The sequence below is a fragment of the Microcaecilia unicolor genome, chromosome 6, assembly GCF_901765095.1.
Source record: "Microcaecilia unicolor chromosome 6, aMicUni1.1, whole genome shotgun sequence".
In the NCBI taxonomy this organism is placed as follows: Eukaryota; Metazoa; Chordata; class Amphibia; order Gymnophiona; family Siphonopidae; genus Microcaecilia; species Microcaecilia unicolor.
The window spans coordinates 259913857-259935172 of NC_044036.1; the positions used below are offsets into that span (position 1 = coordinate 259913857).

Consider the following 21316-nt stretch of genomic DNA (forward strand, 5'->3'; position numbering starts at 1 on the left):
TGTTATCCAGTCTCGGATTGGAGCAGTGACATACCGCCTGCAGCTACCCAGTACTTTGCGGATCCATAATGCCTTCCATGTTTCTCTACTGAAGATCTTTCAGGGGTCTAAATGGCATCCACAGAATAAAGAGTCAATTGTTCCAGAGGCAGACCCCGATCCCGAGTATGAGGTGGAAGAAATCATCGACTCCAAGAGGCGCCGGGGAAAGCTGCTCTACTTGTTGTCATGGAAGCATTTCGGTCCCGAAGATAATTCCTGGGAACCGGCTACCAATGTACATGCCCCGGAGTTGGTACGAGCCTTCCATGATCGATATCCTCAGAAACCTGGACCTAGGAAGAGGAGGGCATCCGGGGGGGATACTGTCACATCCGTCGCTCCCTCCGGCTGCTCCTCTGCGGGAAGCAGGAGCTGGCATCCGCCACGATGAAGGTCGGCTTTCTTGAGGCCACGGAGGGGAGCCGGGGCTCGCTGTGGTGATGGCCGCCCAGTCCGGGGCCGAGGCCGGAGGCCAGCGATCGCGGCTGACGGACTCTCGATCGCCGGCTACGGGGGCTGTGTGTGCGCCAGTAAGGGAATTGACGCCGAGGTGCGATGGCAGGCGTCTTCTTCATTCTTGGGCGCGGGAACCCCAAGCTCCGCCTCTGAGGAGTTAGACTGGAGGCCAGCACAATAGATCCGCCTGGGAGATCGGTCAGGGCCAATCAGAAGGGTTCTGTTGATAACCAAGTTCTGATTGGCCGGCTATGTCTACAGGGGCTGGGCGGCTGACTGCCGAAAAGTATTTAAGGAATGAGCCTGAGATAGGATGTTGCTTCAGGTTCTGTTACCCGAGGCCAGTCTCCGTGGTTCCTGTGTTCCGTTGGTTTCCTGGTGTTGCTGATTTTGGACTTTTGGACTGTCTCCTGGTTTTCTCTGCTAGCTGCCTGCCTTGACCTCTTGCCTGACTCTGACTACGCTGTTAGCTGCCTGCTCAGATCTGTTGCCTGTTTGTGGACTCTCTATTCCATCTGCCCGCTTCTCTCTTGGTTCCAGTCCAGGTCAGTCCGTCAACCCCACGGCTCCTGAAGTCCCGTTGACCGCCTGCAGCTGGGGGCTCAACCTTTGGTGAACGGCGGTCGCCGCGGGTGAAGACTTGGGGTTCCACGGCTGTCCTTTGAGGTCCTTCGGGGCCTTATGGGACCTAAGGGCTCACCTTCCTTGTGGACAAGACAATAAGTACCTGTATATAGAACATAAACAGCTTTGATTGTAACCACAGAAAGGCAGTATATCAAGTCCCATCTCCTTTCCCTTGCATGGAAATACTTTCAAAACAAATAGGAGGAAATATTTTGTCACTCAATGAACAGTTAAGCTCTTGTACTCATTGCTGTAGGATGTGGTAACAGTGGTAGGCATATCTGGGTTTAAAAGAGGTTTGGACAAATTCCTGGAGGAAAAGTCCATAGTCTGTTATTGAGATGGACATGGAGGAAGTCACTCCTTGTCCTGGGATTGGTAGCAAGGAATGTTGCAACTTTTGGGGTTTCTGCCAAGTACTTGTGACCAGGATTGGCCACTGTTGGAAGTAGGATACTGGGCTAGATGGACCATTGTTCTGACCCAGTATGGCTATTCTTATGTTCTTATATGTTTGGCCTCAACAACTATGCCCGACATAGAACTGGTATAAATGTTCATGCTTAGATTCTAGAGATATATTTATAGGGCTAGATTCTATATATGGTGTCTAAAAAATCAGCACCAAAAAATGTCCACTTAAGTGGTATTTTATAAACCACACCTAAAGTTTGGTGTGGTTTACAGAATTAATGCTTAAGCAGAAAGGTCATGCATAAATTAAGACACTGCCATTTGTCTTAACGAAAACGTGGTACAAATGCCCATGCCTGAATATATGCGCAGAGCACCTATATTCTGTTATTATGTGTGTAACTCAAAACCATACCCCCGATCCTCCCCAAAACGCCCATGAGTCTCCCATTTCCACACCCCCTTGTTTGGACCACAAGTAAATTTTAGGCACTGATCCTGCACCTAAATTTACATGCATTAGTCCCAATTAAATCTAATTAGTGCCAATAACTACTTGTTAAAAAGCCAATTATTGGCACTAATTGGTTTGTTATTCTAAGAAATTGCATGTGCAAATTGGGAACACCCCTAAATTTGTGTACACAATTTTTGACAACCTTTATAGAATCAGGGGGATACTATATAGTATTCTTTAAGTAACTGTATGCCCCTGCCTATGCTCTGCCCAGAGTTTGCCCATATGCACCCTCACCTGCAGATACATGATATTGGAAATATATAATTAGTTACAGAATAGCACATAACTAGCTTTCTAGTATTTATGTATGAATGTGCACCCAGACTCACATATATGCCAGTGTTCTGGTCACTTTTGTACCTATATAGTAAGTAGCTAAAGGTTGGCTTCTTCTTTACAGAATTACCCCTTTAGCGGGTTCCACTGAATTCAGGAAAAGTTAGAAGCCAATGCATCTTAAGACACTCTGAGAATATAACAGTTCCAAAATTACGGTGTGAGCTCATGAAGCTCCATAAATTACAGGGTAGTTATTTCTTAGTTATTTAACAGTTACAGTGTAATTAGTTCCACTTAATGTCAACTTTTGCCAATATGTCTTCCATTAGCTGGAAAATTATAGCTTAGTTTTAAAACAGTGGTGTGATGTTCCAGCCACTTACAGACGGGAGAATGCTGCCTTTTGAAATGTCAGACAGACAGAAATGAACTCTTTAACAATGTTTTGACAATAACTTCAATAACAACAAGAAAATCCCTTCCAAAGATGGACAGAAGCAGTAGGGGAGCAAAGGAGAATGAAAATATAAGAAGGAGGAATGGAGAAAAGAAGGAAAAAAAAGACAGGTGAGGAAGACAAGAATGAAAGGAGAAAGAATGAGATTTACAAAGTAGAGTTCTTCAGATAGAGGCAAAAAAGATCATTTTATTAAGTCATTTTAGCATGTTTGTGTGAGGTTTTCATCAAATAAGGTCAAGTGTAAAAGTGCATGCGTTGCCACAAATGCATATACTTTTATTGTAGGTGTTGCGAGAGCACGGCATGGGTGGAGTCATGAAGTACACATGTTGAGCAGGTGTAATGTCTGTATCTTCGGTGTAGGCACTATTGTTGCTAGATTTGAGCTAATGTTTTGCACCATTTTTGAAGCATATGGATGTCTCGAAATACCCAAATGGACATCCATATGCTTGAATCATCCAAATTCAGATTTTTCAAAGGCAGAAAAAAGATATTCAACACTGCAGTACATCCAAATAGCAAGGGTGCGTGTTTTGGGCATATTTTGGATGGGATTAGGGAGGGCCCAAAATCAGGACATCCAACAGGAATGGTAAGAAACATCCAAGTCTAAAAAGAAGGACATATTTAGTTAGATCTGTTTCAATCTTGTTTGGGGTACAAAAAAGTGCTCTGATTGAGCAGCTGAACACTGGAGGGTTAAGGAATGACACCTCCTTAATCCCCCAGCGGTTGCTGTCCCCTTCCCACTCCCCTGAAAGTGAAATTAGAAAGGAATACCAGGGTGTGTGACAGCTTCAGGTATTATAGGCTTTCTGAAAGAGCAGCATGCTTATCTGAGGTGTACCTAATGGTTAGTGCAGTGGACTGAGGGTCCTAGGTTCAAATCCTACTTTATCTCTGTTTTTTCTTTTAATATTGTGAACCCTCCAGGAACATAAAAATACCTGCTGTACTTAAATATATAAACCACCTGCAAGCTTGAAGGCTATTGAAATGTACACATTGAGGTACAATAGGTATTTTTCTGTTTATGGAGGACAAACAATATTAAAAAAGAGTTAAAGTGGGATTTGAACCTAAGTCCTTCAGTTTATAGTCTGCCGCATTAACCTCTAGGCTACTCCTCAGAACTGCGTAGGCAGCTGTGTGACCATTTTCTAAGAATGCTGCCATACAGAAGTCCACGTCCCTTGTTTTCCCTCATTCATAATTTGGATGTTCCAGTTAGTAAAATGTCTGTTCTTGCTGAACATCTCTAGCACACGGACATCCATCTCACTTATTTTCGAACAGGAAATTTTGACTTATTTCCTGTTCAAAAATACATGTGAGATGGATGTCCATTTGGGGTGTTCTGATGTTGATGTCTCCGTTCTGACTTGGATGTCCTTTCAAAAATGTCTTTCCATGAACTTATATAAACTAGGGCCAGCATAGTTGCCTTCTTGCCCGCTAAGTGTAGCATGTGTTACAAAATTACCCTCAAAGAGAGTGATTTTCTGAAAGCATTTGTGCAGGTAAAGCAGTGTTTTATGCAAAGCGATTAGGTATTAAAAAACTGTATGCTCATGCATGCTTTGGTGGTGGGGTAAGGGAGAGGTTTGTATTTACAGGCATATTTTTCAAAATGCAAGTATGCATGCAAATTAACACTAGAAAGCAGATGTTAGTGTATGCACATTAAATCTCTGGAGTAATTTTCAAAATGACTTCCTAAGCAGTAGAAGGAGGAGTAGGCTAACTGTTGTGTGTAGGTGTAGCCTAATGGTTAGTGCAATAGGTTGTGAACCTGGGGAGCTGGGTTTGTTTCCCACTGTAGCTCCATGTGACCTTGAGCAAGTCTCTTAACCCTCTATTACCCCAGGTACAAAACTTATGCCCCTGTTTACTAAGCTGGGCTAGCAGCTGGTGATACGCTAATGCCGACACAGCCCATTCACTTTGAATGGTCTGAACGGCATTGCCACGCAGCAGCCGCCAGCATGGCTTAGTAAACAAGGGGTTAGATTGTGAGCCCACTAGGGATAGAGAAAGTACTTGCATATAATATATGTAATTCACTTTGGTTGTATCTACAGAAAGGTAGTATATTAAATCCATGATCCCCCTTTACCTTTAGAAGAGAAATGGAGACAACCAGATCAGAGACTTGAAATTATCCAGTACAGAACTCAAACCTGACAGAATTCAGCTGGGCTAAGGTTTAATGGAAAACATAATTTCCCTGAAATCTTCTGAGAAAACCGTTCACATTTGCCTCGGTAGGTCTTAGGAAAACTATTTCATTTCCAGTCCACCGGATTTGAATACGGATCCAATGATTTGTAAAACCCATGCTATATTTGCTACAGAGAAAACAAGAGTCTGCACTCCACACAAAGCGAACAAGCAAAGAACAGCAGCGGTGGTTGCAAAAGTGGCTGGAGAGCATTAATGGCAAGTCATATTGATGAATTGCCATTAAGCTCTCCAGTCACTTTCATCATCTCTGCTGTTGTTCTTTGCATATTTGCCGCAGAGGCACATAGGACATCAAAAGATCTGACATTGAATATGCATTCTCAGTGACATACTAGTGTAGTAGGTGATGGCACAAAAAGACCCCTCCAGATTGCCCAGTTATTCCTGTCCATATTGCTAAGCCACAGAACATCATGGTCATTTTCTTTAAAGAAGCTTGGCCAGCCATTTCAGCGAACTTCAGAATTGTTTATGGGGTTTTCAAACTGTTTTGCAAAACTTTTTAGAAGTGATCATACTTTGTGAAGAGCTAGCCATAAAGAAACAAAGGGAGCCAGGGAGCCCAGAGCAGGGAAGCTGGGTTTGATTCCTGAGTCAGAACGTTTGGCTCTCAAGTGGCCAGGGCTGGGGATAATTCTGAAACAGGGATAACCTCATGTGAAGGGAAATAATAGAGTGAACTCTAACAGGAATTGGCACAATGCAAAGCTAGAGACAGTCAATAGCAGTACATTTGCGAAACCGAGATAAGCAGCATGGACTGTATCTACATTTTAAGATCCTTCCAGGTACTTACGATTTGGATTAGCCACTGTTGGAAATAGGGCATTAGGCTTGATAGACCTATGGTCTGATCCATTATAGTAATTCCTTACATTCACATCATAGCCTTGAGAGAGCTTCATTCCAGCTATGAAATGTGCAAACTCACAAATTTAGATTCATTACCCTGAGTGACACCTAGCCCTGCTATGTGGCTCCACTGGCTGGGGACTGCAATAACCAGGTCAAGTGATTTGCAAAGAGGGTTGGGAAGAACATAAGAATTGCCTTACTGGGTCAAACCAAAGTTTTATCAAGTCTATTTCCAACACTGACCAATCTAGGTCAAAGAGTACCTGGTAGAATCTCAAAAATTGAGAAAGGCTTGTGGCTGCATTGGCTAGAATTTGAATCCAGGCCTCTCACAGCAGGAGAGAATTGTACTACTGGAAGGAATTTCCAGGCCAAAAATTGAAAAGATATAGAGAAAATGCAGGGGAGACTGAGGAAAAAAAGAGACTTTGGAAGAGACGGGAAAATAGGAAGGAAAGAGGAAGAGAAGAGCAGTTCAGTGACAAAGAAAATCTGAGGCCCCTGAAAGTCAACAACAGAAATTTAAAAAAAAAGGGAATTGCCCAGGGGAGTACAGTGTGTGCTCAGAGCTCTGAGAAATCTAGTGGTGGAAAGATATTGAGGATAACGGGCTCAGGTTTGAAATGTTATTTGAAGAGAAGTTTTAATCTGATACAGTGCAGGGGGAGAATTAATGGATTTTTCAGTGAGCTGTGTTGAATTACGAACAGCATGGGAACAAAGAAAAAAAAAATCACTTCATCAGCTCTATGGAAAGCCAATGTTGTGTGCCTCCCCTCCCCCTCACATCACCCGTAATAAGCAGCCAATGCAAACAAGAAAGATTTTAAAAAAAATTTGAGAAGTCGAGCCAGGTAAATCCATAGAGACTGGGGAGGACTCTTTGGGCATCTCTCTTAATTACCAGAGAGCTGGGCTGTGAAACTAGACTCAAGAGCTGATGATTTGTGTCTGGTAGTTCATACTTAGAGACTAAAGCTGTACTGATTCCTAAGAACTTCATGTAGCTACAATAGAACTGCCCTCTCCTTTCCCTTCCCCCTCCCCGACTATTTAGTGATACCTTAGAGTCCCAAGGAATGGTCTCCCCAGTGTGTATGTGTCACTTGTCGATGTCACTCCATGGCTGTACAGTACAAGTCTTGGGACTGCTTCTGTTTTCATTTCACTTCAGTTTCTAATACTGTGCAGAAATCTCATCTCCCTGAAGTCTCGGAAATGTACTCATTGTATAAGTAGCTTATTCCTATCTCAAGATGATCTAAACTAACCGGACATCCAGGTGCTATGGGAATATAGCTCTGGCCCTGTACAGTCCATGAACAAATTTCAGACTCATTACATTTTTTTCCGCATGGAGACCAGGGCTCCTCGAACAGTTTGACTTTATTTTTAGTCTGAAAGGTTCTATAGTAAAGTCACTGCCTTACAGTAGCAATTGTTTACTTTGCTTGGCAGGCTTCCCTTTTTCCAGCATCTTTTCTCTTTCTACATTGTTGTGTATCAAAAATATATGGCAAGGCTTCGTTACAGCATTGTGGATCAGTATATGTAAGGTCCCTGGTTCAATCCCCAAATCTGGGCCAGCTGGAGTGTTAATCCTGGTTAAAAGTGATATTTGGTGGCTGGAATTAGATCTTATGTTACAGAGTCCTAGAGAGCTTTCTGCTTCGGGACTATTGGTTTAAAGTAGAACAGACTGGAATCAATGAGATGATGGATTTATTACAATTACCAGGTTCCTGCAAATGAAGACTTGTGGTGTCAGATCCCAGTACCAACTGAGCTGGGTGAAAAAGAAAGGAGAAATATCTGGCCATAACTCCATCCATCCCTCAAACAGTAAATGATAACATTCACCAGCTGATATCCAGTCAGCTGTCAACTGAATATTGGCCCTCTGGTCCTCCACCTGGGCGCCCTTCCATCTTCCCCCTCCCCCACAGCCAGCGCAAGACACAACTCCCCTTCCCCCCCTGTGAGAGGTTGTAGCAGCCATTTTCTGAAGGCAACTGCAAGGGCAGGAACATATAAGTACATAAGTATTGCCATACAGGGAAAGACCAAAGGTCCATCAAGCCCAGCATCCTGTTTCCAACAGTGGCCAATCCAGACCAAAAATACCTGGCAAGATCCCCAAAAAGTACAAAATATTTTATACTGCTTATCCCAGAAATAGTGGATTTTACCCAAGTCCATTTAATAACGGTCTATGGACTTTTCCTTTAGGAAGCCGTCCAAACCTTTTTAAAACTATGCTAAGCTAACCACCTTTACCACATTCTCTGGCAATGAATTCCAGAGTTTAATTACACGTTGAGTGAAGAAAGATTTTCTCCAATTTGTTTTAAATTTACTATATTGTAGCTTTATCGCATGCCGCCTAGTCCTAGTATTTTTGGAAAGCGTAAACAGATGCTTCCAATCTACCCATTCAACTCCAAGTTGTTGTTGGCTGCTTGCTCTGCCTCCTCCCAGGCTTCAGTACGCGAGTCGTGTGCAGGCACGCACACGATGCACACCCACCACAGTGTGACATCAGAACTAAGAGAGGACCCCTGATTGGCCTCTCTTGAGTCTTCCTCTGTCCCATTGGTGCAGGAGGAGACACAGTAGTAGGGTAGCTCAGCAAGGAACTAAAAGGAAAAGGACTCGAGTTTCCTTTGTTGGTGGCGCTCAGCGAGTGCAGGGAGAGAGGACAGCCTAGAGAGCTGAGACCTTGTTTCCCTATTTCAAAGACCCAGCCCGCCTCCTCTTCTTCCTCCTTCCCCGATCCTCAGGCTCATCATACCAACTAAGCAAGCCACTGAACTGAAGCCAGAGAGGGAAGAATCTTCAAGTTCATTGAGGAGGCACTGGAGCTAGCAAGAGCCAAGACCAATTTTATTCACACTGGGTGGCCCTTTCTGAATACCGGTAAGCTGCTTAGTGCTTATTGTAAAATGTGTCTGCATCCAAGAGAACTTTAAGTGTAAAAAGATTAGAAAATGAAGAACATAGCTGTCTTGCATGAAACATGTCCATGTGTGTGTGTGTGTGTGGGGGGGGGGGGGGTTCGTTCTCAACTGAGAACGTGGGCCACGTGGCAGCTGCACCAAAATGGGATTCGTGGTTTTGCTGGACTGGTCAGATAAATGGATCAAAGACAAGAGTTTATGTGTCCTTTTGATTGTATGCACTGTAGTAAATACCGTAATGTGTGCTGTGGCAGGTTTCCTGAAAGGCACATAATGGAAATATTTTTTTTTTAAATTGGGAGCCTATAATTGAGAATAGAGGTCTACTCTAAATAAAATGGTGGTTTGGATTTATTACTGCATGCCATTGCAGTGCTTTGGCAAACCAGGTTTGGGTTGTTAATACATAAAATTCTCTTTAGTGAAAATGCTGTCATATAACACACCTTTTGTGTTACCTCAGGCATCAACCCTTGGCCACTTTATGGTCCTCCTGAGTCCTGACTCCTGACAAACATGCACATGTGCGCTACTGTCTTGGAAACATCTGGTTTAATAATCGCTTAGTCAGAGAAACCCTACCTACAATGAGATTTTATACCAACTAAAATGTTTATCTGTTCGGCATTGTTGTAGTACATGCATAACTCCATCCTAATGACTGGATGGGAGAAAATAATTAAATGTGCTTGCAGTTGTAGATGAATGATTAGAAAAATTAGTGCTCATTATTGCTTGCTATGTGAATGAATATTCCATCACTGTTTCATTATTGCTTGCTACGAGTCCACTATTATATTAAGGGCATTTGTTTTAATTTGTTTATGCAGTCCTTACATGCACATAGTTTTGCTTTGATATATGGTGAAAGAGACGGGCATTCTCTGAAATAAGTCTATTAGGCATAAAGCCCACTTGGTTAGGATGGATAATTGTGGAAACAACTTTAGACAGCCTTTTGGTTAGAATTTTTGCAAAGATTTTGTAATCCACATTTAATAAAGAAATGGGCCTGTAAACCCAAAGATAAATCTTAAGGGTGGTTAAACAGTTAAGGATAAACTGAGTTGTTTCTGACTACTTGTTTTGGACTGCTTTGGGTCCTACTGATCTGTATATCTGCGGTCTAGAATTTTGGAAGATAGAAATGTGAAAATAATTAAGTTTTGGATGTACTCTGAGGGAGTCTCTGTAGAAGTTGGTTTGTTTACTAAGTTTTGAAGTGTGTGCATATGGAGTATGGATGCCTGTTGTGCACTGTGCATGATAGATAATGGCTATAATTTCTATGAACATATGATGCGGCATCATTAAATGACAGACTGATTTAAATGCCCAGTTGGGTATGATATTGCTGCTAATCTCAATTTTGTTACATCATGTTTCAGACATATCCATCTACTTACACTCATGATATAATTGAATCCTATTATTCTGGCTCACTGTAAGGCACATTGAACCACCTGAGTTCGTTTGGGGTAATGTGGGATATAATAAATGTAAAAAAAAAAATCCTTTACCTCCACCTTTTAAGACACTGCCTCAACAGTGCCTATCCAACTGGTGATAGCACAAGAAAGTAGGAAAGCATTGGTCCAGCAGTGATGACTAACTCAAAATAACTTGTTCCTTAGCTGGGCTCTACCATATTGAAAAGGCAACCATAACATGCGGTAAGGCATGAGAGACAGGTTGGTGATGGGAGCAAGACATGGAGAGCAGCAGCATAGGCGCTGACTTCGTGGGTGCTTTGGGTGCTCAAGCACCCCCAATAATTCACCCACTGGAAGTTCGTTCACCCACTGGAAGTTCGTTCCCTCCCTCCCTCCTCCCTTTGAGTTCCAGGCCCCCTTCCTCCAAATTTTAAAAGTAATCTATTTTACCTCCTCGGGGTTAGGGCAGTAGCAGCAGAAAAAAGCATGCAGGCTCGGCTTGGTGCTTAGTTGTTTTCCCTTCTCTCTGTCTCTCAGCTCTGGTCCCACCCTTGCAGAAACAGGAAATGAGGGTGGGACCAGAGCTGAGAGAGAGAGAGAAGGGAAAACAACAAAGCACCAAGCCGAGCCTGCATGCTTTTTACTGCTGCTGCTGCCCTAACCCTGACGAGGTAAGATAGATGCCTTTAGAATTCGGAGGGAGGGGGCCTGGAACTCGAAGGGAGGGAGGGAGGGACCCTGGAACTCGGAGAGAGGGGGGACCCTGGAACTGGGAGGGAGGGGAGGGGAGGAGGGAAAGGGGAGAGAGAGGGGCCTGGAACTCAAAGGGAGGGAGGGAGGGGGGCAAGGAACTGGGAAGGACTGGAACTGGGAGAGAGGGAGGGGGGCCTGGAACTTGGAGGGGTTAGGGAGAGGGAGGGGGGACAGGGGAGAGGGAGGGGGATGAGGGGGAGGGGGTCAAGGGAGAGGGGGGACAGGGGGAGGGGGAATGCACCACCTGTAAAAAAAAAAAATCAGCACCCCCAATTATTTTGAAAAATTGGTTCCTATGAGCATCAGCATCATGTTTTCATGTACCATGTTTCCAGTGCCCCTAGCTAGAACTGTCTCAGTGTCTCTGACATTATCTGGGCCTTTAAATTTTATGCTGTGCTGCTGAGAATGAGGTAGAGCAAACTCCTGCTGCACTGATTTTCAGAGAAAGAGAAGACAGCTGCCTGCCACTACTATGGTGAAAGTGTTGATGGCTTAACTATAATCTACACACCCTAATTCAATCCAGTGAAGTCTAGTAGTTTTTGTACTGCAAAAAGATTTGTTGTTGTTGTTGTTGTTATTTTTTTAATTTGGTCACTCACTGGTCAACAGCACTGTGCTTTTATTTTTATTTTTTAGATTATTTGTGGTCATGGATAAAACAATAGTACAAGTTCTAATTGATAAAAAAAATTGAGAGATTGTTTTTTATTGAGAACGATTGAGTTAGTGCAGTGTGGAAGTCCTTCATTGTTATCCATGTGGATGGTCAAAACAGTGGTTTCACCCATGCAAGACAGCGTTAAAGTGGAAGTCACGTGATGGGACCAGTGGTCTGAAAGCGCATGCAGCAAGTTGTGGGCAAAAGCATATGCGCACAAGAAACATCGGAGACTTCTTACACGGAGAGGGTGGTGGACGCTTGGAATGCCCTCCCGCGGGAGGTGGTGGAGATGAAAACGGTAACGGAGTTCAAACATGCGTGGGATATGCATAAAGGAATCCTGTGCATAAGGAATAGATCCTCAGAAGCTTAGCTGAAATTGGGTGGCGGAGCAGGTGGGGGGAAGAGGGGTTGGTGGTTGGGAGGCTAGGATAGGGGAGGGCAGACGTATACGGTCTGTACCAGAGCCGATGATGGGAGGCGGGACTGGTGGTTGGGAGGCGGGAAATACTGCTGGGCAGACTTATACGGTCTGTGCCCAGAAAAGGACAGGTACAAATTCAAGGTAAGGTATACACATATGAGTCTTGGGCAGACTGGATGGACCATGCAGGTCTTTTTCTGCCGTCATCTACTATGTTACTATGTTACAAAAAGTGAGTCATCAAGATGAACCCAGAATGACCGTGCCAGAAAGCAGTAGTTACTAACGCAGTCGCCTCAATTTGTGCCATGGCCATCAGGCCTGCCTTTATGGTCGAAGGTATTGGCTTCATGCGTCTTGCTGAGAAGCTGGTTTCAATTGGCGCAAAATATGACCAGCTTTCAGCAGATCAGATACTCCCCTCTGCCAGAACAGTGTCTAGGCATATTTCTCTTATTGCTGAAAAGGAAAAAGCAGCACTTTCTGATCTGTTGCAAAAGCAAATTAAATTTGGTGTAACAACTGATCTGTGAACTAACGATGGTATTAGGATGCCATATATAACAGTTACTATACAGTATATAGATTCAAATGATCATCTTAACTCAAGAATCCTTGCCACCAGAACTCTGCTAGAAAAACACACTGTGGCAAATATCAGATCTATTGTAAAGGACATTTTACAAGAGTTTGGGGCTTACTGGTAGGACAATATATAAGTGACTGACAATGGAGCTAATGTGAAGGCTGCATTCAAAGATCAGCAGTGGATATCGTGTGCTGGCCATAACTTGAACCTTGTATTAGTTCATGGACTGAAGGCAGCAGCAGCACAAGTATGTGGGCTGATACAGGTTTCAAAAGACATTGTCACACATGTCAAGCATTCAAGAATGCATCAGAAGCTTGAGACTAACCTTAAACAGGCTGTTCCAACTAGATGGAACAGCATCTATACCATGCTAGACTCAGTAGTAGTAGTAGTATACTCAATAAGTAAAAACATAACACGTCTTAAACAACTGGCAACTGAATTCAGTGATAAAACACTGCAGAAGCTGCTTTTGGATGTGAATGAAGCCATGTTAAATTACATCATTTGCCTCTTGTCTGCCTTTGATATAGCAACAAGAGTCTTGTCTGCTGATCAAACCCCTACCATCTGCAATGTCCTTCCAACCCGTGCCCAGTTGTTGAAGCATCTGAATGTTACTGCAGCTGATTGATTCATTCATTGTTGCTAGCATGAAGGAACATTTCCAAAACCTGATTGAGAATTATTTTCAAATTCATCCACTACACAATGTTGCTTCCCTTCTACACCCATGTCTGAAAGACAATCCAATTATCTTCACCGATGATGTTAAAACACAGGCAACAGAATCTTTGAGAAGGTTATACCAGCAGTTTGAAATGGAAGACTCAAATCCATCAATATCTCGAGATCCTCTGCAATCCATGTTTTTAGAAAGTGTCACATCTGTGGAAGGGTCCGGGCCGAGCCCCCAAAACTGAATGAAGATGGATGTCAGCATTAGAATTTTTCTGAGCAACTTTTATGGAACAATGTCCCCTCGGAAGGCTATTGTTCACAAATCTGACAGGTATTTTTGTTTGACTGATGATGCTGACAATGATGTTTTATCATTTTGGAAAAATAAGGAAAAGTGCTGGCCAAAACTAGCAAAACTTGCATGGGGGATCCTGTGCATTCCTGCTACCAGCACGTCTTTGGAGATGGCATTTTCTGTTGCAAGTAGAACAATGGAAGAAAGGAGAGCTCGATTGAATCCTGAAATTGTAGATAACTTACTATTCATCCACGGATTAAAAAAAACAGAACACTAGTTCAAGAGTATAGGGAGTGCTTCATATTTGCTGAACGCAAGATTGTTTCTTGTAGTGGGGCAGGGAAGGAGTGTAGGGAAGGGGATCATTTGTGAAAGGGGAGGAGGGAGGGAAAAGTGGGGTGATTGTATCTTCTTTTTTGCTTTATTAATGACAGTTCAGAATATTGTTTGTTTATTTAAATATAAATTCAACTGCAGCTTCTGTGGATGGGGACAGAGTTCGTGGGGTGGGGATGGGAACAGAGTTCACAGGGATGGGGCGGGGACAGGGACAAACTTTGTCCCCGCGTCATTCTCTATAATGCACAAATCCCTCCATTGGTCAGCTGCTCAATCAGAACACCTTTTTTATCCCCGGATGTGATTGAAGCAGGTCTAATGTTGGACGTCCTTCTTTTTATGCTTGGATGTTTCTTCTTGTTTGGTAATTGCTGTTGGATGTCCTGATTTTGGACCCTCCCTAGCCCCACCTAAAACACGCCCAAAACACGCCCCCTTGCAATTTGGGCATACTGTAGTGTTAGACTTCCTTTTTCTGCCTTTGTAAAATTGGAATTTGGACATTTCAAGCACTCAGATGTCCATTTTGGGACATCTATATGCTTCAAAAATAAGTTCCAAAATCTCATATTTTTCATATGTCATTAATAGTGTGCACCCTTTTGAAAACAGGGTGTGCTATTTCAGAGAATGCACATTCTTTCTTGATAGTGTGTGCATGTGTGAACATTGCAGATGCATAAATAGTGTGCCCAGAATGTGCTCTCTCTGCAAATAGTTTGCACGTATTGTGAATGGTGCACACTCTTTGTAAAGAGTGTACACTCTTTTGAAAGAGCTATTACATTGCTCCTATAACAAAACGATGCCAAACAAATCCTGAACAAAATGAACATTCCCGTAAATGACACAATACGAAAATGTTTAAGTTGCACACTTCTAGTGGAGAGTATATTTTGCCCTGAGTCAGCCGCAATAGGCAAAAGTGTCCATTGTTGGTGCTATACAAACGTAGTGGGGAAGTTATCAACTTGGGTACCATTAAGGTGGGTTATGTGGAGGCAAAAGTAACCTATGGAGCCCCATAGTAACATATAGTAGATGACAGCAGCCAAAGACCTGTACAGTCCATCCACTCTGCCCAACAAGCTAAACTCTTAACCTGGGTTATTTTATTCTTAAACTTGGTTATTAGTAATTAGGTTTTATTGCATAAAATGGGACCTGTGCTAAAACAGCATGAGCTGATGATAAAATAACCCACTTAACAGTAGCCCACATCGATAACGCCTACCTTTAATGGTGTCAGCTTTTCACTTTTGAAATTATGTGAGAGAAATAAATTTTTACTATTTTTGACTCAGTTTAATGTAATAAATCCCAATAAATTAATAAAATAAATAAATAATATGGTTCTCAGTGTTTTGTCAGTATTGTATACTGGTTCATAATATTTTTTGAGTTTATGCTGTCAGTACTACATGTTTGGATTTCCAGAAATTGTGTTAATGAAAGTGAAATAAGAGGTAAAGATCTAATACCCCATTAGAAAGCAATTTTCAATTATTATATAAAATGTTTATATACAACTGAATTTTTTATGAATTTTCATATGAATTAGACAATTTGCTTTAACATAAGTATCTAGTGGTTCAGTCACTGAGTGGTTTTTTTTCCTCCATGCTGAAAATGGATACAAAAGAAAAGTGAAAAAAGCATTTGATTTATAATCTGAGGTGTTTGTCAGGATGTGGTGCATTTAGAAACACCTTTACTTTTAAGATTTTCAAAATTACATGTATGCATATAAAATAACTGGAAATGAAAAAGTCCAAAAGAAATGATAAAATGGACTGCCTAATTCTGCCTCCAGTGTACAGAATTGCACGTCCAAGGAGCTCTTTTACTAAATCTTAGCTCTAATTATCTGCAGCAAGGCCCAATTTATTCCTAAAACTAGGAGCAGAGCAATCTGTTCCCAAACAAGAAGATCTGTGCAGAACTAATGGATCTCTTCCCTTTTAAAGCTACGGTCATATTTTATTTCTCTATGTTATTTATTTTATATATTATTGTATGGCTGTTTATCTGTTTTTATGTTATAATTTACATTTCAATAAAAGTTTTGTGAAATTAAAAAAAATATTGAAAATATTCAGTAATTGCATTTGTTAACAAATACAGTTCAGTGTTTGATTAATGATTAGTTTATCTAGAATTATTGTGTTATTTTCATCAGATTAATTTGTATTAGAGTGAGTGGTGATGCATATCCTGGCTTATTGCTTGCTTTTTGCTTTCTTTCATGACTTTTGACAATGTCTTGCTGATATGGTGTGTATTCTCTGACAGGCTATGAAGAAATTGTTGCTGAATACAGTTTTTACACCTAAAAGCACGAAATATAACAGGAGAGGAAGACTGTAAATTCTAGTCTTTTCTAGGTTAATCTATCCATTCCACTTTCTTTTTCCAGTATTGGAAACGCTACTAGATTTCTTGCTCATATATGCGAAATCCATTTTATACTGTATGCATGCCTATGCATCCCTGTTAATTCCCAGAACCTCCTTTAGGAGGCTTGTCCAATACTGCCACTGTGGATTTACAGTAGAGACTGACCAAAACTGTTTTTTCTCAGTTTCAGCTAAAACCAAAACTGTCTGGAATCTTTACGCCAAAAGCAAAACTGAAACAAAAAAACTCATGTTTGATTGTGTGAATGTGAACCAGTGAGGGCTGATGAGGATTGTTAGAGCTTGCAGTCTGCATTGCACTTCCAAGCAAAATAGCCTCCAATGGACGGTGGACCACAGCAAAAGAAAGCTGAAACTACTGTAAAGAAATAGTGAAGGAGGGAAAGTCTTATCCCTGGTGTGCCCTGATTATATAAAGATAGGCCTAAGACAGAGCTTACATTGTCTTTTTGTTAAGCAAAGTAAAATCTTTTAACGGATAATCATTTAACACCAAACGATTCATCAATAAAAGCTATACCAGAAGGTTCTATGATAAATTAATTCTGAGCTGTGCTTGAAAGTAATGGCACTCAGAAACATCAGCTGTCACATTACAGGCAGGCAAAATATTCTTTAACTGCAAAGACTTATTGACAAGCAGAGGTGGAGCCTGAAAGCTGAAGCAATTTGCTGCCAGTTTTCTTTCTCTCTCTCTCTACCCCCCCCCCCCCCCCCCCCCTTTCCCTTCAAAAGCTTTCATCAGTTTTATTGTTGAAAATTCAAGAAACTTGCATCCCAGCTTTCCACCTTGTTTCTACAGACTGGTGCAGATTGCGAATGGCAGTGAACGAGAAGATTGCCAGGCTTGTGCTAGAAATGGAAAGAGGACACTGCCAGTCCTGAGCTGGGGTGGAAAGGGTAAGAGTATATTCGGACAGGAGGGTGGGACTATCAATCTGATGCTGGAATGGGAGGCTGAAACTGAATCCAGGGCTGTATTGGGAAGAGGAGGCTGTCAGGGCCATGCTTATACTACAAGAGATTTTGAGGGGTGTACTAAGGACAGTGGAGGAGAATGAGATTGCCAGAACTATGGAGAGGCAGGATAAGGCTGTCACACATCTGCTGTGTTGGGGGCGGTAACACTTCTAGGACTGTGGCAAGGTGGGTAGGGTGAGATTGCTAGGGCAGTGAGAGAAGGCAAAAGGATGAGACTTCCAGGTTTGTGCTTAGCCTCACAATGGAAGGAGACTTCTAGAGCTATTCCAGTAGTAGATACATGAGATCATCTGAGCTGTGCTGAGACTGGGAGGATGAGACTGCCAGGGCTTTATTGGGATTGTGAGACTGCCAGCACTTTGTTGAGTCTGCAGCCTTTGATAAAATCCGCAGCAGGTCAGCAGTGGTTTTCTACAAGTCTTGCATTTTTTTTTGTCCGTCTGGCAGATTGTGATACCACAGGCAGCATTTTAGAGAAAACTGCTCCTTGTTTGATTCTTGAATAAATTCACAATTTGTTCATTTTATGCAACTCCCCAGATCAATACATAACCCAAAAATATTCAGGAGTTTCAGCTTATTAGTAAACACTATTTGGCTGCAGTGCTATATAATGCCTGTACCTCTCCCACGTTTGAAATGTCCTGACCTCCAAATTATTGTAAAATGTGAGCAGGGTCAGATCCTGTGGCATTAACATGCCGCAGAGTGCATCATGGCACTGTTCCACAAATATTTGTTCTAATGGCATAAAGCTATTTTGACCTTTTTGGGTCATCCTGGCTTTTGATGCTGCTGTGGCTTTTTCTGTAGAGTCAGCTGTCTCAGTTTACTGCTTTCTTGCTTTCACCTTCACTGCTCCTCCTCAACAGTTTGACTTTTTAAATATTTAACTTGCCTATCGGCTACTGTTAAAAGTGGGTCCAGTATTCAACTGGATTTATACAGGTAAGAGCTGCTCCTGCCTGGATAAGTCCTGCTCACTGGGGCTAGCCACTGATTGGTAAATGCATTATCTGGGTAATGGTACTGAAAATTTGTACCAATCATCCCAGTTCTATCTGGATAGTGCTGAGGCAGTCCAGCTCAGAGTCTCCTAGATTCCAACCAGTAGCTCACAAATTATTTCACCCAAATGTATGGCAACATAGAGACCTTGAAGGTTCTGCCTTGTTTAGAAGGCAGAGACCTCTAGTGGCTGTACTAAAGTATTGTATTGTGATATGTTTGTACCCCTGTAGTTTCTAGAACAAGGGAGTGCTATAGTGAACAGTGAGGTAATGAAGAGAGGACAGCTCTATTGGAGGTAAACTGAGGGGGTTTTTTACTAAAGCTTAGCTCAAGTTATCTGCAGCAGGGCCCATTTTATTCCTATGGGCCCTGCTGCAAATAACTTGAGTTGGAACTCTCAGCTATCCAAGGCAAGCCGCCACCAGCTGAGGAACCGTTAGTACCGCCTTCTGATATCATCCGTTCCTCCGACTCAATCCTCAAAACAGCTGGACAAGGTGGTGGGTTGAGCTCAGGTGAGGAAAGAGATGTTTCCAGCCCTGAGGGTGTCGGTGCTCCTCCGACGGCACCCTCCAAAGGGACCACTACGCCTGTTTCTTGTGTGCGACTTGTTGCAAAGCGGTCTAGAGTAAGCTGCTTCAGCGAAGAGGTGAGGGTCGTCGTCGGTTGAAACCTCACCAAGCCTTTTCTCTTTGTGTGAGGCATAATTGAGGTATATAATCTTAAAAGCAAGAGAGCAGCTCAGCCGTCCAGTCTACAAACGAGTCCAGAACCGCCATCTTGACACGCCGCCCCCCCCCCCCCCCAAGATCAACAATATTTAAACTCTCTTAAAGTGAAGCCACTTTTTAATGTGATCGGGCAACAAGTAATCATTGGACTAGAAAAACCTCCCCCAAAAAATCTTGTTTTGTAGATTGAGCAATACACAAAGCTTTAATTCTCCTTAATAATGTCTACCAATTAAAGGACAATTAAAGTTTTGTGTATTGCTGAATCTACTAAACAAGATATTTTTGGGAGGTTTTTCTACACTAATGATTACTTGTTGACTGATCACATTAAAAAGTGGCTGCACTTTAAGAGAGCCTAAATATTGTTGATCTTGGTCATTATGAGGTCTTTTCCTCCTTATTTTTGAAAATTATTTGTGATTCCTGTATTTCCATGTAAGATATACCATTGTTTATTTTAGATGAGCTCTAATTTTTGTATGGTTCAATTGATCCTTTGTTTTTTTTTTCTTTGTTGTGAGCTATTAAGTAGCCAATTAGCGGTGATATACAGTACACTAACTGCTTGAGTAAGTGGATAAAATTAGGACAGCAAAAAAGCTGTTCTAATTTTATCTGCTGAGCTAATCAAGCACTGGTCTGAATATTGGCTGGTGCCTGGTTAACTTCCAGGTGACTGCACATACCTGGATATTCTATGCTGGAAGCCAGATATGACCCGACATTGACTATCTGGGCTCAGTTCTGCTGCGGGAATCAGCGGCTTAAAAAACACTGGCCTCCACCAGCTCAACATTAACCCCTTTGTGGTTTTCTTGTTTGACAATAATAGTGTGCATTCTTTGTCAGCAGTGCACACTATTTGCAAAGAGTGCACATTATTTGCAAAAGGGGCGTACCATTTTGAAAAGAGCATATATTCTTAATGACATTGTCCTCAAAACAAAAATGAAGACTAATCAAAACTAACAAACAATACTGCAAATGACATGAAAAATTAAACTAAACAGACATTTTGGGGCTGCTCATCCCAGAGGAGGAGGGAGTTTTAGGCTCAGTGAGCCAGTGCATTGTAGCTAACAGAGAAGTCAAGGAGTGAGAAAAAGTAAACATCTCTGGAACATGAAAAGCAGCAGAGAGCCCCTGATCATGGAAATGAAGGAAAGGATGCAGAAGACATACCCTGAATCTTTTTCAAGGAGAGCCAGGAAATGCCACAGTGTTGCCCTTCGACCACATCTGAGTTCAGACTCCAGCTCTGTGAGGTATTCTGAGAAAGCAGCTATAGAGGAAGGGTCCCCCATCTGAAAAGGAGATTCCAAAAATAAATCTAAGTGACTAGTTTCTTTGCCATTATTTGATTTTTCAAGGAAATAAATAGGCAGACAATCTGTAAGATCCAGCATGGAGCAAAAAAAAAAAAAAGGGGGGGGGGGACAGATTGCAGAGATAAAGTCCAGAAAATTCAATTTATTCACCACATAAAATATGATAAAGCATATACAAGAGCCACTGGACTCTGTGCTGCTCCTATGGAAGGGAAGGGAAGTTGTTCTAACCTGTAAGATGACACTTTGTGAATCCACCTTTGGGCTGTGCTATTGAAGCCCCTGACGTAGCCCCAGTTAGGGTGAAACAAGATCTTCTTGGGCTCTTGTATATGATTTATCATTTTTATGTGGTGAATAAATTGTTTTTTCTGGACATTATCTCTGCGATCTGTCCCCATTATTTGATTTTTGTCAGCAACTCCTCAGGACTTTCAGTAAATCCTTGATTCAGAACAATATCTGGCTTGGACTAATTTTGGGGGCAGGGGAAGGGTGTGGAAAAAGAGGAGTGTGGTGCCAATGGCATCCTGATTTGAAATCCAGACCAAATTCCCAGAGAGTTAAACCTGCAAGCCAGCTTTACCTCCGTGAAGTTATGCTCCCAGTTTGCTTCATGGCAAGTGAGGGACACACACACACCTGCTTGAGGTGCATATGTATGCATTTTGGGCCAGATTTTATATAAGGTGAGGTGAGTAGCGCTTGTCAAATTGTGCACGCAACCAATTTATGCATACTACTCAATTGAGTAATGAGCCAATCAGTGAAGATAATTGGCCAATAACAACTAATTATCAT

General features: G+C 42.2%; 1 long non-coding RNA gene across 1 annotated transcript; it reads left to right on the forward strand.

Moving 5' to 3' along the window:
* The first annotated feature begins 3024 nt into the window (after positions 1–3024).
* LOC115471543 lies at positions 3025–19860 on the forward strand. Its single transcript, XR_003942363.1, has 3 exons — positions 3025–3036; positions 9812–9818; positions 19788–19860. It is a non-coding gene; the product is annotated as an uncharacterized LOC115471543 (long non-coding RNA).
* The last annotated feature ends 1456 nt before the right edge of the window (positions 19861–21316 follow it).